The 23,719-nt window shown below is 38.2% G+C and overlaps 1 protein-coding gene across 1 annotated transcript in view; it reads right to left on the reverse strand.

The window, feature by feature from the left end:
• Positions 1 to 22,812, reverse strand: part of LOC134658846 (sperm surface protein Sp17) — a 247,923-nt gene extending 225,111 nt beyond the window's left edge. Inside the window, exon 1 of the mRNA XM_063514517.1 lies at positions 22,688 to 22,812. The gene's annotated coding sequence lies outside the window, so the exon portion shown is untranslated. The remainder of the gene's footprint in view (positions 1 to 22,687) is intronic.
• Positions 22,813 to 23,719: the final 907 nt, after the last annotated feature.

Here is a 23,719-nt window from a genome sequence, read left to right on the forward strand (position 1 = left end):
AGTATCTCCAGACCAGCTATCATGGTCGTATTTTTATCACCTGTCATGCTATGCGTCACTTTCGCACTTACCCATTTGTTAGAACGTGACAGCCATGGTGACAAATGATAAAGAGCCGGTCATCATAGCCCTACAGAATCGCGGAAATGTCAAATTTGACAGGTTAAATCTTAAACATATCGTTATCGTATCTTGGCGACGTCTAAAAGATATCTAATAGATGTCTATTACAAAATCCGAATCGGGCCCACAGTCCTTTGACAAACTGTAGTATAATTACAGCAGACTCTAAACTACGTAGCAGCAAAGCTAATCCCTTTACGAAGTGACGGTAAACGAACGGGCGTGCATTGAATACCTTTTGAAAAGTTAAGCTCCGCCGTGCTGGTTAAAGCTTACCTACATTCATTCACCTACACATACACGTCTAATTTCTGCTTTTGAGTCACACATAGCGGCGGCGGGATTGTATGAAGTTCCATAAAATCGAAGTTACGCCACAGAATAAATAATAGTACTATAACCCGTACCATGAGCCACTGACAGTCTCAAAACTGACATTTACGCTATCGAGAACGTAATTTACTTTCTAATATACATCTCGTTTGCACTAATATGCGAGTACGAGCGAGATGTATAGAAAGTAAATTACGTTCTCGATAGCGTTTATGTCAGTGCCAAACTGATGGTAGTCGCATAGGTCAAGAAGATTCACCCTAACAAAACGCGTCTATTACGACAGATATGACCGCTAGCTAGGTGGCCCTACTTAGACCTGAAATTCCCCGATTAGCCCGACAGGCTCGATCAACATTGATATACGAGTATGTATTATGTATGTATGACATATATAAAATTCAAATATGCTCGGGATCCCTGTACGGCTACCATCAGTTTGGCACTGACATAAACGCTATCGAGAACGTAATTTACTTACCACTGGTACTGTACGGCTACCATCAGTTTGGCACTGACATAAACTCCATCGAGAACGTAATTTACTTTCTGTACATCTCGCTCGCACTCGCATATTAGTGCGAACGAGATGTATAGAAAGTAAATTACGTTCTCGATAGCGTATGTGTCAGTTTTGACACCGTCAGTGACTCATGGTACGGGCTCTAGACCATTTAATTTAAAGTTGTACACTTTACTTGCCAACCTGTGCGAATTATTGGTAGGTATTTAGGTTGCCAAAAGCAGATCTCAAGCACTACGAGGGGTATTCAAAATATTCTCGGTATGAGAATGAAAACAAACAAGTACGAAAAGTTTGATATTTTTATTTTTCAATATACTCCCCCCCTATGTTCATACACTTAAAAGATCGATCAATTATTTTTTTTAATCCCTCGTAAAAATATTTTTTATCTTTCGTGTAAAAATGCTCCTCCACTGCCGCCTTCAATGCTTCATCGTCAGAAAATTTATTTCCACGCAGATCCTTTTTAAGATTGGGGAGCAAAAAGAAGTCGCTGGGGGCTAAGTCCGGACTATACGGTTGGTGAGTAACAGTTTTAAACCCACGTTCAACAATAGCTGCCTTGGCAATATGAGCAGTATGGACGGGGGCGTTGTCATGCAGAAGCAGAATACCTTTGGTTAACTTTCCTCGCCTCTTTTCTTTAATTACATCCTTTAATTGACGTAGAATGTTAGCGTAGTACTGTCCTGTGATATTTACACCTTTTTCTTTATAATCGATTAGTAATACTCCTTCACAATCCCAAAATATCGTGGCCATGACCTTGCCAGCTGAAGGGATGACCTTCAACTTCTTGGGATGAGCTGAACCCTTAATGTGCCACTGCATGGACTCTTGTTTACTCTCTGGGTCATAATGATGAACCCAGGTTTCATCTCCAGTAACTATTCTTTGCAGCACCTCATCAGGATTTTCACCGCACAGGTCAATAAAATCGGAACAACAAGCTACACGCATGTCTTTTTGAAGCCGAGTCAGCATTCGCGGAACCCATCTTGCACTTACTTTTGACATATTAAGATGGTCATGTATAATATCATGTACGGTACCAATAGAGAGATTGGTTACTTGTGCTATAGATTTTACCTTCACTCGACCATCTTCCAATATAAGTTTTTCCACTTTATCAATATTTTCTTGTGAAGTAGCTACTACAGGCCGGCCAGGTCTAGGGTCATCTTCAATACTCTCCCTTCCGCGTTTAAACTCGCTTGACCACTTTTGAATGGTAGATAAAGAAGGAGCAGACTCACGGTAAACACAATCCATTTCCTCTTTTATGGTTTTTTGATTTTTACCCTGTTTTGTCAAGAATTTTATCACGCATCGGTGTTCTAATTTAGTTAACATTGTCAATTCGCACAGGATGTTCATGTTTGTTCAGCAATTGCAGAAAAACAAAAGACTATCTCGGTTCGAATTATACTTTTTTTTAATGTCAATGAATAAACCTTAGCGGCCAGTAACGAAAGAAATTTTAGAAGAGGTCGTAAGATATCAATACCGAGAATATTTTGAACGCCCCTCGTAGGATATGGGTCTCTATTGTTTCCCATCATTGATATAGTATAAAGAACTGGATACCCAATCAGCCGCCAAAAATGGCCCCACAAAAGTGATGTCAAAACAGATCATGGGATCCGGTCACCTACGGCCACTTCCTTCTACGGCCATCGTGGAAATTTCTACATCGGCCATATCCCTGTTCGGTCTTTTCCTACTACGGTCATTTCCCCAAAGGACCACAATGCAGATTCCTACTACGGCCATTTCCCCAAAGGACCACAATGCAGATTCCTACTACGGCCATTTCCCCAAAGGACCACAATGCAGATTCCTACTAAGGCCATTTCCCCAAAGGACCACAATGCAGATTCCTACTAAGGCCATTTCCCCGAAAGACCACTGTGCAAATTCCTAGTTCAGCCGTTTCCCCGAAAGACCATAAGACGGAGAGCCGGCATACCAGTCACTACCTCATCGGGTAGCAAGATTCGGCTCCTATATAAGTTATTATTTTTTTGTAACCTAATAAGCCAAACCTGGAGCTTTCGGAATCCGGCCTGATCAAAGGGTACCAAAATAGGGGTCGTCTGATTTACCTCATCTCCGGTAGCAAGGTGAGAGTTATACCAAAATGAAAGTACTAATCTTCCGGTACATAAAAAAATATAAATATAAACCTGGAGTATTCTAAATTCAGCCTACTTTAGTGGTTCGATTCAAAACACCTTAGGAATGCCCCCGAAAGATGGTTCAAATGACATAAACAGTTTTCATTTGACAGTATTTACCATAAAATGCAAAATATTAAAGGCTGCAACACAAACCGATCACTTTAACGATTTTGCTTAATTTTTTGGTTACATAAAGACTTAAATAAATGGGCACGGATGGTTCCGCACCATAGACTATACAACAACATTAGCCACGGTTAAGAAAAAGCAGTAAAAAAAGGTTTATTTTATGGAAGCATCCAATATTTATTTATTTTTATTTTTAGTAATAAGGCCATACGAACCCGCGGGCAAATGCTAGTTTCAACAAAAACCCTGACATAGTGGACTGTGATTATTGTATTCTAATGAATCAGGGTTACAATATGTATAAGTAAATTATACAAATGGTATAGTAAATGTATATATTATTATTGAAATAAAATTAAAATAAGGAACAGAAAACATAAAACACTCGTTACTACTTATTAACTTAACTTTTTAGTTTCCACTTCGTTACAATACACGTTCCACTTAAATTGAATAATTGCTTATATCTAGGTCGTCTATTCTTTCTTTTGCTTTAAAAGCAGTCTCCAATAAATGACTTTATTTAAAAATGAGTTTTCAGAAATTTCTGAATTGTCCAGTTTTTGTAGAAGCCTCTTATATTTACGATCGAAATCAATGATATCTTGCCTTCTATTCTTTTTATTTTGGAATATATGTTGCAATATTTTGTTTTCGCTTCGTCTAGCTTCATTTTTTAAACATTTCAAAAACAGAAATATATTGGGTGTTTTTGGTAGCATTGAGTTCAGACGATGATGCCATCCCTCGATGGCATTATTTGTGCGAAAAAACTTATCTGTCGAACAGCAAAACGTGTCAATCGTAACTTTTTTGAACCAGAAACTTTCAAAGTACTTTTTGAATTTTTTTACTATCGGCGTTTGAGGGTGGTCTTGTATAATGGCCAACAACGTCTTTTTTATTTTGTTTGCCGGCAGATATGCCAAATGAGCAGCTTTTCTGGTCAACGTGCGTCCATGCGGCGTTCTCTTGAGCTTAAGTTCCCTGGATTTTTTCCATACTGCAGTGCTGTAGTGGAATTGACAGCCTGTTATTAATGCGTGTGGGAAAACTTCACGAACGCTATTCAGTATGCCTAACTCGTAGTCACATTTGAATTGGACTATATTCACAAAAAGCTTTTCTTGCACTAAACGAAAAAATCGGGTGTATGTTTTTTTTTTTTTATTCGGTAGTAATCCGTAGACCACAGGAACTATATTAACTGTATTTTCACTCGAGTTACTGTCTAGGTGGAGAGCAAATAACTGAAAGAAAGGATGTGGAGCTGCGTGGAATGTGCCGTCTGCGTAATAAGAACCGTCGAGGTTTTTTATTAGGTCTCTGCACATGACAGTGGCAAAAATTAATATTTTGTCGTCAATGCCATCTTCGCACACTAAGAAATCGTCAGCAAGTGTACCTGTAATGTGAACGTCTTCTAACTTTCTGAAGCTCAGTCGATCCGTATGTAAAAATCTTTTCCGGGCGGCGTACAATCCGTTTTTTATTGAGGAAAAGTGGGGAATGTGTTTTGCGAACTTTCGTCCCTTCTTGTTTATCAATCTTTCAACGTGAGTTTCATAGATCTGTTGTACAGATGTGAAGTTGGTACATACCTCCTTCTTACAGTCATCTAATAACATTTCGATTTCCTTTTTTACATAATTAGGCCTGCACTGATGCTTTTTATTATTTTCTCGCAATACATTTTTTCCTTTAGAATCGATAGAAATAGAAGCATAACAATTGTCTTTGTCTGAACAACGCCACAAAGTTGTATGATTTTTATTTTTCTTACCCGTGCGTAAATTATAACGGTACCCTTTGTAAAACGCTATAGGTTTACCTCTACGGCTTGTAGTGAATTGGAGTTCGTCCATTTTAATTCAGTACTTTCGGGTCCCTTTCACGGATTTAAACACTATTCATATTAAATCATAATATTCACACTACTTATTACTACTGCTTGACATAATGAATAAACAAATAAATAACGACAATTTTCCATATAATTCCAAAGTAGAAAGTCTAAGTGGCCAGTTATCACATCATTCAAGTAGGCGACAACGAATAGGTAGATTAGGTAGTAATTAATAGTTGTACAGTCAGCAGCAAAAGTGGGTGAGGTGTTCAGAATGAAGTCAACACGCCTTTATTGTCTAGAGAAAAAGAACGCGTGTAGATCAATTTGCACACCTGGGGCCCGTTTCTCAAAAGCTTATAACTTTTATTACAAGCGGAAGTCTCTTTTTAACTTTATTCGTTAGAAAGAGACTACCGCTTGTAATACAAGTTACAAGCTTTCGAGAAACGGGCACCTGAACCGCTTAGCTACTTCTGCTGCTGACTGTACCGTGAATAATGCTTGATAATATTTATTTATTTAATCTTTATTCTGAAAAATCATAAAGCATAAAAGGCAGATCTAATGCCTGAAGGTATTATTTTCCAGTGAAACCTTAAGGCAGAAACAATAAAGGTACATACATACATATTTTAACTCTTCACCCTAATTTTGTCATCCTTGATGGCAACGGTAGGAGGGTAAGGGGTAATGAGAAGAAGACAGGCTTTTCAAGGAATGTGGGTGCAGGCTATAGAAAAGTGGGCATTCAAGGAAAGGAAAGCAAAGAAGGAATGAAGGAGGGATGAGAAGGTGGGAGTAGGGGGAGAGGGGTAGAGTGGCCGTAGTTGACGAATCCAAAGTGGTCATATGGAGAAGTGGGTGTACAAGGAAGCCGATAGACAAGTGGCCGTTTAAGGAAATGGCCGATGGATGGTCATATGGGGAAGTGGCCGTACAAGGAAGCCGATAGACAAGTGGCCGTTCAAGGAAATGGCCGATAGATGAAATGGCCGGTCACGGGAAGTGGCCGGTCACAAAAAGTGGCCGTAGGTGACCGGATCCAGATCATGCATTACTTTTTCGTTTAGTCTTGTTTGAAACGCTCAAATGTGAAGTTGTCAACAATTACGAAATGTGCCGTTAAAATATGTAAAAATAACAATGATAAAACAAGGAAAAAGGATGGAATGTATTTCTTTCGGTTAGTTCTTTGGATAGCATTACATAATTTATGTAATCTGGTGGTAATTTTATGGTTTTGAATAAATTAATTTGTTAGTACCAAAGAAGGGATGTCAAGGAACAAAATTCTATTGAGTCGATGTGAGGTCAATATTTTTTTATATTTTTATATGGAATTCATAAGAAATAATATTATGTTTAAATTGAAGATTTCCAAGAAAACCTATGCGACGTGCAAAGTGGACTGCTATTTAATTATAGCAAGAGATAGGGGTGATGCAGTTTTAAACAAGGCAAAACGGCACTTGTGTGTTTGGCCCATTTCCCTGTTTCCGACATATACACCACCAATAAGGGCTTATATCAACTAACTGTAAATGCTAAACCTGTCGGAACACAATGACAACCACAGGATTTTCTTTTATAAAGTATAGGTAGACTTTATAAAAAAAATCCAATCAGTATCTAAATGTCCCCGTGCACCCGTGCTATGAGTAAATGTAGATCTTAAATACACAGTTATTTAATAAGTAGAATTTATTTCAAGGAAATTAGTATTTAAAGACGTATACTTACGAATTAAAAATTTAATTTTTTGAATTTGAACCACGAATTAATTTTATTTGAGCTCCCGATTAAATTAAATTTGTTTTATTTATTACTTCAATTTTAATATTTTCCTGTACAGTAATACATATTAAAGTGTACCAAAGTGACTCCATTCGTTCATTATTCTCGTTTGACGTTGTTTGACGTAAATACGTTACGTTTAGTGCCATCGGACTAAATTTTTTAACAGTGTTGGTACTTATGTTTGCAAATTTGACACTTAATGCTTACGACATTAAGCTCTTTTCTGTACGAAACATTTATCTTGACTCAAAATTTACGTAAGCGTTTTTATCATCAATGCAAATGGTGCGAAACGTCATTGGGATCCACATTTCTTGACGTTTTTGTTCTGCTTTGTGTGTCTATTTCTTTTATATTAAGTCAGTGTTTCCCATAGAGTTTTATGTATTATTTGTCCGCATTTTCGTTAGTCATAATTTGGTTTTTCTCAGAAACGCGTAACTTTTCAGGATTGCCATAAAACAAACTTAGCCTATCTATAGGATAACCTTACGAAAATCCTGAAAAGTTAACGGTTTCAGAATTATGACTAATGATAATCTGTCAATTATGCCTTTCAATGTGTCAAACAAAGGGATCCGACTAGGATATTACTATTGTGAGAAGAAACTAAAATGCTTCATTCAACTCATTAAGATCGCTTGTGCATTGTTGAACAGCACGCGTTCTTCATGGTTATTCAGATTACAGTCTTTGAAGTCCTCGTTTGTAACTCATATCTTTGTAACGGGAGTTTAACAAGTACGTGCTCACATAGAGGATACGGCTTGAGCACATCACCTCTACTTATTCAACGACAATAGTTATTTTCGATACAAGTGCGAAAAAGAGGAAATTCGAAACGAGTGGCGATAAATTAAAACACGACCGAAGAGAGTGTTTTAAATCGACACGAGTTGCGAATTACCTATTCGCACGTGTATCGAACAACGTTTTACAGTACATATGGCACTTTAAAGTTTCGACATACGCACGAAAAGTGCAATTTTACGCACTAGTGCGGAAAAGTAGCCCCATATGTACTGTAAAATATATTTTTCACACCACCTATTCGGAAAAGAAACACTTTTCTGTTCTAGCACACTTTTTAGGGTTCCGTAGCCAAATGGCAAAAAACGGAACCCTTATAGATTCGTCATGTCTGTCTGTCTGTCTGTCTGTCTGTCCGTCTGTCTGTCCGTCCGTATGTCACAGCCATGTCCAGTTTTTTTTTTATACGTCATAAATCGCCTAAATACGGAACCCTTCATGGGCGAGTCCGACTCGCACTTGGCCGCTTTTTTTACATTTTTTTGCACATTATTTTTTTAGCTTAAATAATCTGTTTAAGCATCAGATTGTGTCAACACTAAGATTTTTTTTTATTTTCCTCATAGTTGATGTGAAAAGCAGTATGTGTTACACGGTATCAAAATTATTTCGTCTTGGGCGTTAACACTTGAATCCCTCATTACGCTCAGGATTCAATGTACGCCCTTGACGGATATATATCATTTTGATCCCTTGTAACACGAACTACTATTATTCTCCTTGAGAACCATAGTATTTTTCCTTGTTACCTCATTGGAAAAGCGTAATGGCTCCTCTACACGATGGGCCAGCGCCGGCCACTCCAAGGGACGCATTTATGCGTTAGATGGAGCAAATGATATTGCTATCTCATTCTACCGCATGGCTGCATCCCTTGGAGTGGCCGGCGCTGGCCCATCGTGTAGAGGAGCCCTAACACAACTACTTACTTGGCAGTCACATCGCATCGTCAACGCTACTCCTAGCTCTTATTATAACAAACAAACAAACCGAAAGAAAGTCAAACGAAGGGCAAAGCTGTGGTGAAATGTGTGAGAGGAAAAGGGGACTAAGTTTGTATGAAAAAAGAAAAACAATATTTATTTCAAGCTGCAACGCTCATGAAATCAGTTGTAAAAATTAAAGGCGATTTCGCCCGGTCATCTACATTCGTCAAGAACACTATCTCGCCGGTCTAGTTTTTATTTTCTTTTTTTAATAAATAAAAATAAATAAATATTATAGGACATTCTTACTCAGATTGACTAAGTCCCACAGTAAGCTCAAGAAGGCTTGTGTTGTGGGTACTCAGACAACGATATATATAATATACAAATACATAAATACATAGAAAACAACCAAGACTCAGGAACAAATATCTGTGCTCATCACACAAATAAATGCCCTTACTGGGATTCGAACCCAGGACCGCGGCTTCACAGGCAGGGTCACTACCCACTAGGCCAGACCAGTCGCCATAGTTTAATTTGTGGTCTGTGTTGCCAAGCGTGACACAAAGGCCGATAGAATTAGCAAAGTAACTCTAATTAACCCCAATTTGGTGATAAGTTAATGTATATGGTCACGTAACTCATGTGACCAATGTAATTGGATAATATCATTATTTACGAATGTTTTAATTATTAAATGGACGGCTGACATCATCAAATGTTGAATACAAGGGGTTTTAAAATAGTGAGGATAACGATTTGACATCGCATTCTGAATAGGAATAAGTTTTTGGCAAAAATTAAAATTTTGATACCTACAAGCTTTTATCGTTGACTGTACTTTTCTTACGACAACTAATACTCATGGAGACAATTCTAAAACCCCAAACAAAATTAGGTTACGTTGTTTTATGACAGAGTTCCTATGGCCACCTCCTGTATCCATCATCAGATCAGCACGATGGTACCATAATTTTGGATTGTCACCCGACTTAACAAATTATGTATATATTTTAAAATGTATGCAAATTTTCAGCTTTATTGGAAGTCGGAAAGTGGGTCAAATTTAGCTTGCAAGATTTGACCAGTACAAACATAGTTAGGTACATAAAGTATTCATTGCAAGTTAAATAAAAGCTTGTAAAAATAAATTACGCGGAACGAACTTTTATGAAACGTATTTTTCGTCTGTTTGGATGATGCATACAATGTTTTGCGTCTAAAAATTATTTTTTATCAGTCAAGTTTTTGCATCTAAATTTCTAAAAGTTAAATCGAGACTCTCCGGACATAAAACAACAACAAGTAGGGAACCCTCAATGCGCGCCTACTTTATCGCTCATTAGTCTCATTACAATTATTTGCAAAAAGCTTTTCGCCCCGATTAACTTTTTCACAGTAAAGGCCCGTTTACATGGCACGTTTATTTGGGAGCGATAGAACCGTAATGTAGGCAAAAAAGTGTACAGCCCCTCTGATAGCAGACGGCCATCTTCAGGCCACTTACATACGAAACATCGCCTGTAATTATGTGATAAGATATGTTAGGCGAATATTTAATGAATTATTAAGCTCATTAGAAGATCGAACATGTGGGCAAGCTAGATACATTATAAAGAAACACATGCTTAAAATAAGAGAACAATCGAATCCCTATCTTGTAACAATATAATAAAACTGTAATAGTAGTGTATAATTAATTCTATATGACTACCTAGACTCCTTAACTCAAAAAATCTTTTTAATTTAAGATTAGTAGTTAAGTTTTGTAAATATGCATGCTTATTTTATGAAATAAACAGATTAAATTTTTTTTTTTTTTTTTTTAATACGATTTTATCATATGAAATACTAAGGTAGGTATCGCATTTATTCGCATTTAACTTCGATTGCACGAGAACATACAACCCGATTCGGATTTTAATTACTTGTTTTGAAACTGTTATGGATTTGAACTGTCAGTTGTCAAATGTAATATTTTTGGTCTAGAAGTATCACTGCTGATAGCTGATAGATCAAATACATAACAGTTTCAGAACAAAAATTGAAAATCAGAATCGCGCTTAAATTCTCAACAACTTTTAAGTGTACTTGATGACATATGGTTATCATGTTGCATTACGACAGTTGAAAATTACATGCAGGTAAGGTCGGCCCATTAATCCCATAATTTATTCATACATAGCCATAGCCCCATCTTATCTTCGGGCTGCGCTTCCTTCCGCTGGTCCTTCGTCATCCATTAGCCGCTCCATTTCTGGTCCTTCGAGCCGGATGAAAGGAACGCATCCTCCTGTACTTACAGGGATGACGTATGCTTTAGCATTATGTCAGATGACTCGCAACAGCAGGATGAGTTTGTTGCTATTGCCGCGGCTAAGGAGCTGATTGATCTATTCAAATGCGGTCAATTTGATCTTATGAAATGGACTTGCAATTCAGACGCCGTGCTACGTGAAATACCTGCTTCGCATCGGACTTCCGTAGACATTGAAACTGACCCAGGGGTCTCGCAAAAGGTTCTTGGCTTATGTTGGAATAAATCTGGTGATTACTTCCATTTCAATGTGAAAGAACCAGACTCAACGTGCACTAAAAGGACGATCTTGTCCGCAGTGGCACGTCTATGGGATAATGTGGGCTTAGTAGCTCCAGTGGTCTTATATGCAAAACTCCTCATCCAGGAGTTTTGGTTGATCAAATGCGACTGGGATGAGACTTCCCCACCCCATATTGTGGATTTATGGGACCGATTCTGTTCGGAGTTTCCTAAACTTTATGAAATCCACATACCGCGCCATCTTGGAGTAGTACAGAGTTGTACTATAAACCTTTTAGGCTTCGGTGATGCATCTGAGCGTGCATATGGAGGTGTAGTATATCTTCAGGTTCTAAAGGGAGACGAAGTGACTGTCCGGCTGGTGTGTCCCAAGCCGAAGGTCTGTCCCCTTAAAACAGTCTCCGTCGCGAGGTTAGAACTGTGTGCTGTGGTCCTCCTGGCAAAGCTCATGCGGAAGGTGCAAGATAACTTCGAATCCCGTTATAACATTAACGAGATCTATGCGTTTACTGATTCGAAGGTTGCCCTCTGCTGGATTCAGTCATCACCACACCGCTGGCAAACGTTTGTTGCCAACCGGGTAGTTAAGATTATCGAAGCTATTCCGGCCAGCTGCTTCCATCATGTGGCGGGCTTGGAAAATCCCGCGGATTGCCTGTCCCGTGGACTAACGCCTGCTAAGCTAGTGGATCATCCTTTGTGGTTCACGGGACCAGCTTGGGCTTCCAAGCATCCATCGGAGTGGCCTTTAAGGGAGCTCGATCGAAAGTCCATCGGTGAGGTGCCAGAGCTTAAACCTCTTACACACGCTACAACTACAGATGTGTCAGAGTCGCCACTTTATTCGCTCGCTCAGCGGATATCGTCGTGGTCTCGTTTATTGCGCATCATCGTATACGTGTATCGCATTCTTAAACCGAAACCGCGCTCTAATACGGCACTTACTCGATCTGACTTAGAGTTCGCTGGAGGTAAAATTCGTTCATCGTTACAAGCTTTTAGTGATGATATTGATAAAATTAAGAGCAAGAAGTATTGCTCGCCTGCTTTACAAAAGCTTAAACCGTTTATAGATAAAGACGGTCTCATTCGTGTTGGAGGCCGACTGTCAAATGCTGACTTGGAATATACGCAGAAACACCCAATTGTAGTTCCGCGACGTGATCATGTAGTTAATAATATGATTGTTGACTATTTCCACAGAAAGCATTTGCATGCCGGTCAGATGGGCCACGTTATCAGTTCCTATCGTAATTGGCACTGTGGTTGTTATAAAGGTAGATAATGCGCCGCCATTTTCATGGCCTTTAGGCGTTGCAGAGGCAGTACATCCTTCGAAGGACGGTTTAACCCGCGTTGTCACTGTCAGGATAAATAAGGGAAGTTTTGTACGTCCTGTCGTGCGATTGTGCCCACTGCCTAACCAATAATATGTACATAGTATAATTCGTTAGGATAATACTTTTCTTTAGTTTGTTATTTCGCTATTGTTGTGAATGTTCGTTTCTTAGTTTGATGAGAAGGGTTATCTCTTACTTTATTTAGTTTTGTTTCCTTTAAAGGAACCCTTTAAAGCCGGGGGAGAATGTTCGCGCCCCTTTTCATTCATTATCATTCACATTCATCCATATCGCTCACTCTTTCTTTCATAAATATATTCGACCTCATTTTTCACATCACCCGCCTCTTCTGCCGACCTATCAAACCGCAAATAAAAAGTAAACAATTAAAAATATTGACATTGCTGTCATTGAGCAAAAATACATCAATCAATATAAACTATTATAAAAATACGTTTCGCGTGAATAGAAATATAAAAGTGGAGAGAACGGACAAGAAAGAAGGAATAACGAACCACATTTCTGGCGGCCGCCGAAACCAATGAAAATTACATGCAGGTAAGGTCGGCCCATTAATCCCATAATTTATTCATACATAGCCATAGCCCCATCTTATCTTCGGGCTGCGCTTCCTTCCGCTGGTCCTTCGTCATCCATTAGCCGCTCCATTTCATCAATGACTCAGGACCAGCAATGTCAATATTTTTAATTGTTTACTTTTTATTTGCGGTTTGATAGGTCGGCAGAAGAGGCGGGTGATGTGAAAAATGAGGTCGAATATATTTATGAAAGAAAGAGTGAGCGATATGGATGAATGTGAATGATAATGAATGAAAAGGGGCGCGAACAACAGTCGTGTATTAGACGAGTTTAAGACCTTTTTTTTTAATCTCACGATTAGATGGCCTGAGGTTTTAGTAATATTATACATCATTTCTTAGAGCGTATTTGTTTTCAAAGAAAAAAACGACTGAGGTTCCAAGTTAAATATTATGTCTTTCTAAAACAATCTGTAAAAATCCTGTATAAAAATCGTTCCATGTAAACGGCCCTTAAGGTAGCCTAAAGCATGTTCGGATAATGGATGGCAAACCACAGGGCCCGGCTAAATCTGGCTTAAAAATAACGGCCAAGTTATTAATTAAATTTCGCGAGGATCCCACAGGGGAGCGTTATTTGCCCACATTTTAATAAGGCTTGACACGTGTAAACAAAAGCAATAATATGTAGCAGGGTTCAAAAATGTAGGAATTTGATACAAAATAGTACATAATTTATGTGAGTGCTACATAGTGAAAGGCAATTACATTACAACACGAGTTACACGAGTGTTGCTTTAGGAAACAAGCAAAAAGCGAGTAAGATAAAACATATTTATAGGTAAGTTTGACTATCGTATTTTGTATCGAAATATTCTAAATGAATAGCACGCATAAACTCTAAGAAAATATTTTAAATATCCAATCCAACTGCCACTTTGTTTGTTAACGTTATCAAAAGCTTATCAAAAAGCGACATTTTAAATAATCATGGTTTGTGTTATTTAGTTACGGAGCTTAAAAATATCGGCCATAATCATTAATTTAATTAAAGGCGAGGTCCCCGCAGGGAACTGTCCATATCCATCAGGCCTGACACGTGTATACATAGCAATATGGAAAAAGGGCTGTTTAAATGTGTAGAAATTTGATATGAATAACACATTTAACATATATAGCAGCAATGCTGCTATATAAACTATAAACTGAAATGGATGTCATATTCGAAAGAAAATGTGACCCCCACTGAAGTGAGTTTTTGGGGTGAGTGAGTGTTTGTAGGTAACTTATAGTTCTGTTATTTAAATAGTAATTGGTTCCCCGCGAATCCCGCGATACAGGCATCGCCTAGTGCAGATACCCCTGGTATGTCTGAAACCATACTTTAACTTAAATATATGATCGGCCATGTTATAACTGTTTCAGTTTATAAAGTCTGTTCTAGACTAGTATTTTTTTATATTTTTTTTTTCATGTTTGACGATCCTTTTGTGAAATTCTTAAATTTGTGTTAAATTTGATTTGTATAATAATGCAATATTATTATGGAATAATAACATCAATAAATTGCTCTGATAATTAGCTTAAGATAATATTTATGTTAACGATTCATAAGTGCTTGTTGGCCTACATGAATAAAGTATATTTTGAGTTTGAGTTTGAGTTTGATATTGAGGCATATCTAAAGGGGCCCACTGATTAGCAGTCCGCCGGACGGTATACGGCTTGTCAGTTGTTCGGAACTGTCAACTTTTTGCTCTAACTGACAGGCCGATACCGTCCGGCGGACTGTTAATCAGTGGGCCCCTTAAGACAAATTATAAAGCATACCAGCATAGCAATACCGACGTGCCCATTTTGTAATATTACCAAGACAAATTCTGATCATTCTTCGCAATTTTTGATAAGAATAAATCTTTTTCTTTTGTCTTTTTAATAGTCTATTCTATTTGATATGAAGCTTACTTTATACACAATGTACCTACAACGTCAAATATTAGTTTACATTTTTCGCCTTATTACAAGGGGGTAAGGTGCAAAAGTGTAAACATATCTTTGACGTCGACTGTACGTGTTTATGGCATTGCCAGCCACTTTTAAACGTTTCAAACGTGTCTATAAATAAGACACAATACTTAGTTTTTTTTTTTATTAATAAAAAAATGCCTGCTACCTTTTCGACCAAGCAAACGCGAAGCGTTAGGGAAGCGTCTCCGTTTTATCTGAGCAAAAATGTACGAGAGGCAAATTCGAGCGTACATTTTCACATCAAAATGATATTTTCATTCCCACAAAAATTATTGGAAACCACCGAGTTTGCTTGTATATGTACCCGGTTTCAATGAAAGAAAACTGCTATGTGGACAGTCGCCATCAGATATATCGGAGCGGCCAAGGTGTTCACAATATCTTAACGCGCACTCTAACGCCTTTACAATAGACGCGTGTACAGATATTTGTGAGGACCTTGGCCGCTCCGATATATCTCACAGTGACTGTACATACTCTAAATCTACGATCGTCTTTCATACAGCCATCAGTCATACAAACATTCGACCTTCCGTTGCAGAAATTAGATTTTATTGGGCATCTACTGAAATAAACGTTCCGTCTCACGCACGCACGAGCAAAAATAAACTCTATTACAAAGATGTAAAAACCAAATTAGAATCGACTAACTGAGGAAGAGTTGCAAAGTTATTTTTACGGTTACATATATGTAAGAATGTAAGGGTTAAAATGTAGTAGGTAATGCTGTGCGGTGTCTATTAAATATCTATCTATTCAAGCAGTAATGAGAAATGTTCATATACATACATAGATCCTGATTTAAGCGCTGGTGGCCTAGCGGTAAGAGCGTGCGATTTGCAATCCGGAGGTCGCGGGTTCAAACCCCGGCTCGTACCAATGAGTTTTGCAGAACTTTTGAACGAAATATCATTTGATACCTGTCGCTTTTCGGCGAAGGAAAACATCGTGAGGAAACCGGACGAACAAGGGCCTAGTTTACCCTCTGGGTTGGAAGGTCAGATGGTAGTCACTTTCGTACAAACTAGTGCCCACGCCAATTCCCGGGATTAGTTGCCAAGCGGACCCCAGGCTCCCATGAGCCGTGGCGAAATGCCGGGACAACGCGAGGAAGATGATGACATCCTGATTTATGTCATACTAGCGACCCGCCCCGGCTTCGCACGGGTTAACGAATTATACATAAACCTTCCTCTTGAATCACTCTATCTATTTAAAAAAAACCGCATCCAAATCCGTTGCGTAGTTTTAAAGATCTAAGCATACATAGGGACAGACAGACAGACAGCGGGAAGCGACTTTGTTTTATACTATGTAGTGATGTAATGTATTAATCTGCGATTTTACCAACGGTAAACGTAACTTTGTATGGTACATATTTATATTTGCTTATCAGAGAGATGTTTGATTTTCGAATGTCAGTGGATGGTAAATACTCGTAATGCTCGCTCGGAAAGCGGTAAAAGGATGTCAATGTCAATCGATGTGTTACGGATGTGAAATTATTATTTACACACACATGTGCGGATCGTAAATAACGGGACGCATTTCGCTAATGGCACAGAATAACTGCCGTATTCGAACTTCAAGATATTCACAAAGAGACGACACGTACTAGATCCATCTAGATACGTTATAGTTTAGATTTCAACTAGTTCTCTGTTGCAGCGCAATTCGGGCAACTAATGTCACTTTTACGTTAGATAGAGTTAGATATCTATTAGATGTGAATTGGATCTCCAAGTCATATCTTGTGGAAATCGTTCAAGAGTATCTCCAGAATCGCGCAAATGTCAAATTTTGACAGGTTAGATCTTAAACATATCGTTACCGTATCTTGGTGATGTCTAAAAGATATATAATAGATGTCTATTTCAAAATCCGAATCGGGTCCTAGGTAATAGTATTATCATACAGAACGGCCACGCACCGCCCCGCCCTGACTTGGATTACCTCGCCCCGCGACCATCCCGCGACATGAATCTGACGGACTTCTGGCATGCTCTCAGTAGAGCGACTTACGCACACATACACAATGACGCGTGTACAGACGTGCCGCGCACACATATAAACGCAAATCATTTTTGATGTATGGCGTGTCCGCCCTGTGCTAATGGGTTTTAAAGGTGACATTCGGATATCAACTGTTGCAACATTAAGGATGACTCACGTTAGACCGGGCCGTGTCCGGGTCGGAAGTTCCGGAGCTTCGTTTTCTACGGGAAACATCACGTGATAATCTGTCATAGTAATGTAAGCGCCGGCAGTTCCGACCCAGACACGGCCCGGTCTAACGTGAGTCATCCTTTATTCTGTATGTATATATATAAATGAAATGCTGTTCATTAGTCTCGCTAAAACTCGAAAACGGCTGGACCGATTTGCTTAATTTTGGTATTGAATTATTTGTAGAAGTCCAGGGCAGGTTTGAACGGTGAGAAAATATTGAAAATTTCCGAGAAAAATAGTAAAAACTAATAATTTTATTTTCCCATACAAACTGCTCATACCAACCTACCTGTCAAACAGGAACTTTATGGTAGGGTCTATGCGGAAAGAGAAGAGTCGTGGAATGTATGAAGCCCAATACATTCTACGACTTTCCGCACAGACTCCTAGTAGTTTATATTGTATAGTGTTCCCTAATGAGATCTAATGAGACCATGTCAATGTGTCAATTGATACATATAACCATTTAATGGAGCAATCCATAGGTATTAAACACAGCGGCATAGTGACATAAATACCTCAGATATTATAAGAACATTGTATATTATATTCATTTGTTTTCCTTGCTCAGCAAGTAGTGATTCTTTTGATTCTTAACAAACACATCCCTCGCTACGCATCCTCCCTCATCTCTGGTGGAAACGCTGCCTTTGAGCGTTTGTGAAACTAGGTTAACTTGTGTAAGATTGTCCTAAATATTTATTTATTTATCGACACCGGCCAGTTTTCTCTGAGATAAAGCGACCCGGGGCTAAGTAATATCGGGATACAGGCCAGGCCCTCAGGGAATACGGATTACAGAAACATGGATAGTTTTTTAAGGTTTACGAATGTTACTTGAAAGCTCTGCTTACGAGTACATTGTGTATATAGTACTACACCATACAATTTTTATTTTTCATTTTGTAGGTTAAACAGTGTTGTGAATAACGCTTATTTTTAGGCTTAAAGACTCGAGCCCTCAAGATCAAGACTCGTAAGTCTTGAAGACTCGACTATATTTGAGAATTGTATTTATTTATTTTACGCGTATGGATGTAAGAAATCGTCTTTGTCGCCTTTGAAGCGTTAAGCCTCTTAAGGGTTTGAGTCTTTAAGCCTCAAAATGAGCGTTATTCATAAGATTCATAACACTAAGGTTAAAATATAACTTTTTTTGTGCCCTATGTGTGGGGCGCAATACACGCAGGATTTTCATTTCATTTCGCATGCACTAATCAGCGTGAGGAATCTTTAAGATTGGATTAAAAAAAATCAAAACTGTAGCAAGTTGTTAAATCTGAATCGGACTCCCATACTTTCTAAATCCCTGAAAACAGTTTGTTCAGAATGGATCGATTTATACTAAAACCGACGCATAACTTTCTGCCATTAGAAATCTTGTTTTGCAGAAAACCTAATTAAAATGTTCACTCGCTTCCCTTTCTTTTGGCCATTCAAAGTAATGGATATAAATGATGAATTCTATTCTTTTAGTAGCCTTTATGCTACTTTAATAGTTATTTTGGATATTTTAAATGTTAAAACTTAATGTGGTTTACTCGCACTTGGCCGCTTTTCCAAGCTAGGTAGTTAGGTACTTATACACATTATATTATAAGGCACAACAAGTTAAAACTTAATTTCGTGCCCTTAGCGAAACTTCAGTCTTCTCCATATACCTTTCTTATACATGCTGTATGCAGGATGATTAATCCAGGGGGCCGATTTTTTAACTTCGATCGCTCGATTTTGTCACTCGAAAATCGGTGGAGAATGGCGAATTGCAAATTTTTGAAAAACGAGCAATACAAATTGGGAACCTAGTGGTATTGACCACTCGTTTTCAATTCTATTAGTACAATTTAAATGCCTAGTAGTGGAGATATTATTGAACGAAATACACGAAATCGAGCGGTATACATTCAAAAATCGCCCCCCTGGAACATAAGGGTAACATTCCATTTCTGACCGCAGCTGCACTACTGGTACTGAACGCGTCGCTGTTACTGTCAATTTCCATAGTAAAATGAACAGTAGTGCGGCTGCGGTTGGAAATGGACTGTCACCTTTAGAGAGAAATTATTACTTTCTCACCCAACTTACATATGTATGTGAAGTTTCAGCCCAATCGAATAATTAGGAAGTGGGTCTAATTTAGCTTACAAGATTTGACCCGAACATACATACAAACATTGAAAGTTATATAAAAGCTTTTAAAACTTATGATTTTAGTTTTTTGAAATGAAAACTTCTTTAGCGGCGCTGTGCACTTTTTGTGATAGGGAAAAAATGTTAAACTCGTAACAGGTGTCACGTGACGGTAAGACGTAAGACGGACACGTGACCTGATCGAAAAATTGTTACTTCAATGTCATTGACTTTTTCTTTATTGATTTAAATGCCATCTAGTGAGTTTCCCTCTAACTGGTATTAATATAATTCGAGGACTAACAGTGATGTGCTTAGGGGTTTCAAGTAACGCGACGAAATAACGCTAGATGGCGTTAACCTCAATTATACATAGTGCTGCAGACATTTTGCAATAGTGATTGAGTGTTCATTTCTGCCGGCACTCCCTGAGTGCAACCCGTTGTTTTTTCTTTAAATTTGATTCTAATTTTTTCTATTAGAACAAAAACTTATAGGTTCACATTTGCCTATAATACCCCAATCGCACGACGCACCCTGTATGCTGAGCTAAGTATTCGTCTAAGTTGGATGATTGGTAAACTTGGAGGCATGAAGCGGTATAAAAGCTGTATAAACAGCTATAAAGCTGATATAAAGCAAATTGACGTTTTAAATAGCTATCTGTCTTCGTTAAACGACATAGGTCTGCTTTGCCTAAAGGTTGACTGGTAGAGAATGCCTTATTATGGCATTAAGTTCGCCTTGTGTACAGTGTGTTTTCTTATGTGCAATAAAGATTAAATACATAAATAAATAGGTTAATCTGTGTAGTTTTGAGTATGTAGGTATTAAAAAGATATTGAATACATATGCGTGATTACAGCTTTAAAAATCGGTTATTGATTTGTTATCCTCAATTTTCCAAAATAATTAGGACCTAGACTAGTTCGAATAATCGAAATGTAGGTTTTTGGGACGAGATTAAACAAAAACAAAAACTTTTTACATTATATTCAAAATTGACTTTCAAATTAACGTTAAAATATAAAACACCAGAATAATGTTCAGATACTATTATCTTTATCGGTTGGCCGGGCGAAGTATTTAGCAGATGGCGCCAGCATAGCTTGCGCTAACAATCCTTAAAATTGTGTCAAATCTTGTTTTTTTTTATTGCCTGGATACTAGCTTTTTAGGGTTCCGTACCCAAAGGGTAAAAACGGGACCCTATTACTAAGACTCTGCTGTCCGTCCGTCCGTCCGTCCGTCTGTCACCAGGCTGTATCTCACGAACCGTGATAGCTAGACAGTTGAAATTTTCACAGATGATATATTTCTGTTGCCGCTATAACAACAAATACTAAAAACAGAATAAAATAAAGATTTAAGTTGGGCTCCCATACAACAAACGTGATTTTTGACCGAAGTTAAGCAACGTCGGGCGGGGTCAGTACTTGGATGGGTGACCGTTTTTTGCTTGTTTTTTGTTGATGGTGCGGAACCCTCAGTGCGCGAGTCCGACTCGCACTTGGCCGGTTTTTTTTTTAAGTCAAATCTCATAGAACAAAACTAGAGAAAGGGGCAAACTATGATGTCGCCGCGCAATGAGCGAATATGGTATTAATATCACATTTTTGAAACCTGAATACGCCTCTGTCGTAAAAGTTTGTTAAAAATGCAGTTGCATTGTGAATGTCACAATTTTCCGGGTATTTCTATTTTAACCGCCAAGTCACGAACACGGTTTAAAAAATCGTTTATTGCTTGAAGTTGATATTTGTTTGTAACCCCAGGCGGAAAAAGAAATATGTTATATGTATTACACGTAGGTCTGTATGTCTGTCTGTAGGCTTAGCACGTGGCGAGAAAGACTACCCGTCCCTTTCTCATTAATACAGGTAGAAAAAGACGGTAGTTTTTCTCAAGGGCCAGATATTAACCTCGATTCAGATTTAACAACAACCAAAACCGTAATATATATTATTTTATCTTAATGGTCTTGTTTTGATACGACCTAAAAGATCGCTCACGCTGATTGGTGCATGCAAAATAAAGTAAAAATTCGTGAGATACACGCCAATCGAGTAATCATCAAGGTCGTATCAGAACCAGTTCCAAACCGAATCAGACGTGACTCACTCCGCGATTTCGTCGCGTCGCTACAAGTACATGCGGCCCACACCAATTTTGGTGTCTAGCCATAGTGGTTGCCGCGCACCGCTACGGAACGGACGCCTGCTCACGCTTGCGCCACCTAGCGGTCATATCTGTCGTAATAGACGCGTTTTGTTAGAGAGTGAACCTTCTGTACCTAGTACTATTATTTATTCTTTGCTGTAACAAGTTGTTCAATCTGAATCGGGCTCCTGGTTGGCCTATAGATCACGCTCGCTGCAGCTACGGGCGGTTTTCGCTACATATCGGAAAGAATCTGCTACGCGCTACGATTTGCTACGAACCGCGCTAGAATAATTATACATACATAATTTACAGTGTATCATAAAAAGCATAACGCCTATAGTTTTGAGGCTTCCGACAAAATTTACATTGTTTTATATCAAAGCTATAGTTTGTCAAAGGACTGTCTCATTTCAAACATAAACAGAGATAATCATACTATCTTTGTCTTACCCTAGTACTAGCACCCAAAAGAAAAACACGAGTATATAGTCTTTTTTGTTCTTATTTACTGATAATTTGGTTTGACCAACTATATGTAATACGATTTATACAAATTGTATGTGAGTATAGTTATAATATGTATCACATCGATTTCAATTAAAAAATACTCGTAATAATTTTGTACCTATACTTATGTTCGACAAATGTTCATTTAAATTCATTTTTATTAATGCAAAACCCGTACCGAGACCGAATAATACACTTTCATTTGCATTACAAATAAAAATCACTTAACATTTTTATTTCACTTGTACCTAATGTTATCAAGTACTTAAGTATCTACAGGATTTTATCATATAGACACCCTGTTTATAGCTGGTCAAGCAGATCTTGTCAGTAAAAAAAGGCGCGAAATTCAAATTTTCTATGGGACTATATCCCTTCTCGCCTAAATTTTTCAAATTTGGCGCTTTTTTCTACTGACAAGATCTACTTGACCAGCTATATCTAAACAATTCCATTTTAACATAAACTAGAATCCATAGTCTTAAAAAAACTAATAAATTTAAAAAAATACTCACATAACTGGCAGCTTACAAATCCAAAAACCGGTATCACAACACAGAACGTCACTTCAGATTTTGAATTCAGAACACAGTTCGGCGAGCGCGCGACCGTTTCGCTCTGCGTCTATGGGAACACTGATGGGGGCGCGTTATGAGTTTCGCCAGATTGTCCAGATACAACAATTTTCCGCTTTTTTCACCGTTATTGCCAATTTAGAGGGTTTTACTTGTGGTTTTATGTTTTTTGCTGACGATCACATACTTTTTGGTTGCTCGTGACCACAGATCTAGAATGACGCTTAGGTAGATACGCCTAAAAATAATAAAATTGAAGTATGCAAAAGGGAAGCCATGTGCTAACTCATACTAATCTAGTATTTTTTAGCGATCCTACAAATTTTCAAAATTAAAGATAAACAAAAGAAAAACTGCTGCTTTTAGGGTTCCGTACCCAAAGGGTAAAAACGGGACACTATTACTAAAGACTCCACTGTCCGTCTGTCTGTCTGTTACCAGGCTGTTTCTCATGAACCGTGATAGACAGTTGAAATTTTCACATATGATGTATTTCTGTTGCCGCTATAACATCAAATACTAAAAAGTACCGAACCCTCAGTGGGCGAGTCCGACTCGCACTTGTCTAGTCCGGTTTTTATTACTTCATCATCTGGCAACATTTGTTTGGATATGTATGTATTTATAGTTTGCTGTGATAACTCGTGTAGTCTCTATTTTGTTTGTTTATAAATAGATTTGTTTTAGTGTGAGTTGGATTCGCGTATCCTTGGCTTGTGGCCTCTTTAAGATTGCTTTCGTACTAATGTTATACAGTCAGCAGCAGAAGTTGCTAAACGGGGCAGGTGTTCAAAATGATCTTGACGTGACTTTATTGAAGCGAATAAGAGCGTGTCAATGTAATTTAGAACACCTCGCCCGCTTACGCTACGGCTTACGTAGGCGGACAACGCGCGAACGCGGCTCAAAAATGTTGCTTACAGTTGAACTAGTTTTGGGATTCATGAGGAATCAAGCTGATTTCATAAGTAC

This window comes from Cydia amplana, chromosome 23 (assembly GCF_948474715.1).
Source record: "Cydia amplana chromosome 23, ilCydAmpl1.1, whole genome shotgun sequence".
Classification (NCBI taxonomy): domain Eukaryota; kingdom Metazoa; phylum Arthropoda; class Insecta; order Lepidoptera; family Tortricidae; genus Cydia; species Cydia amplana.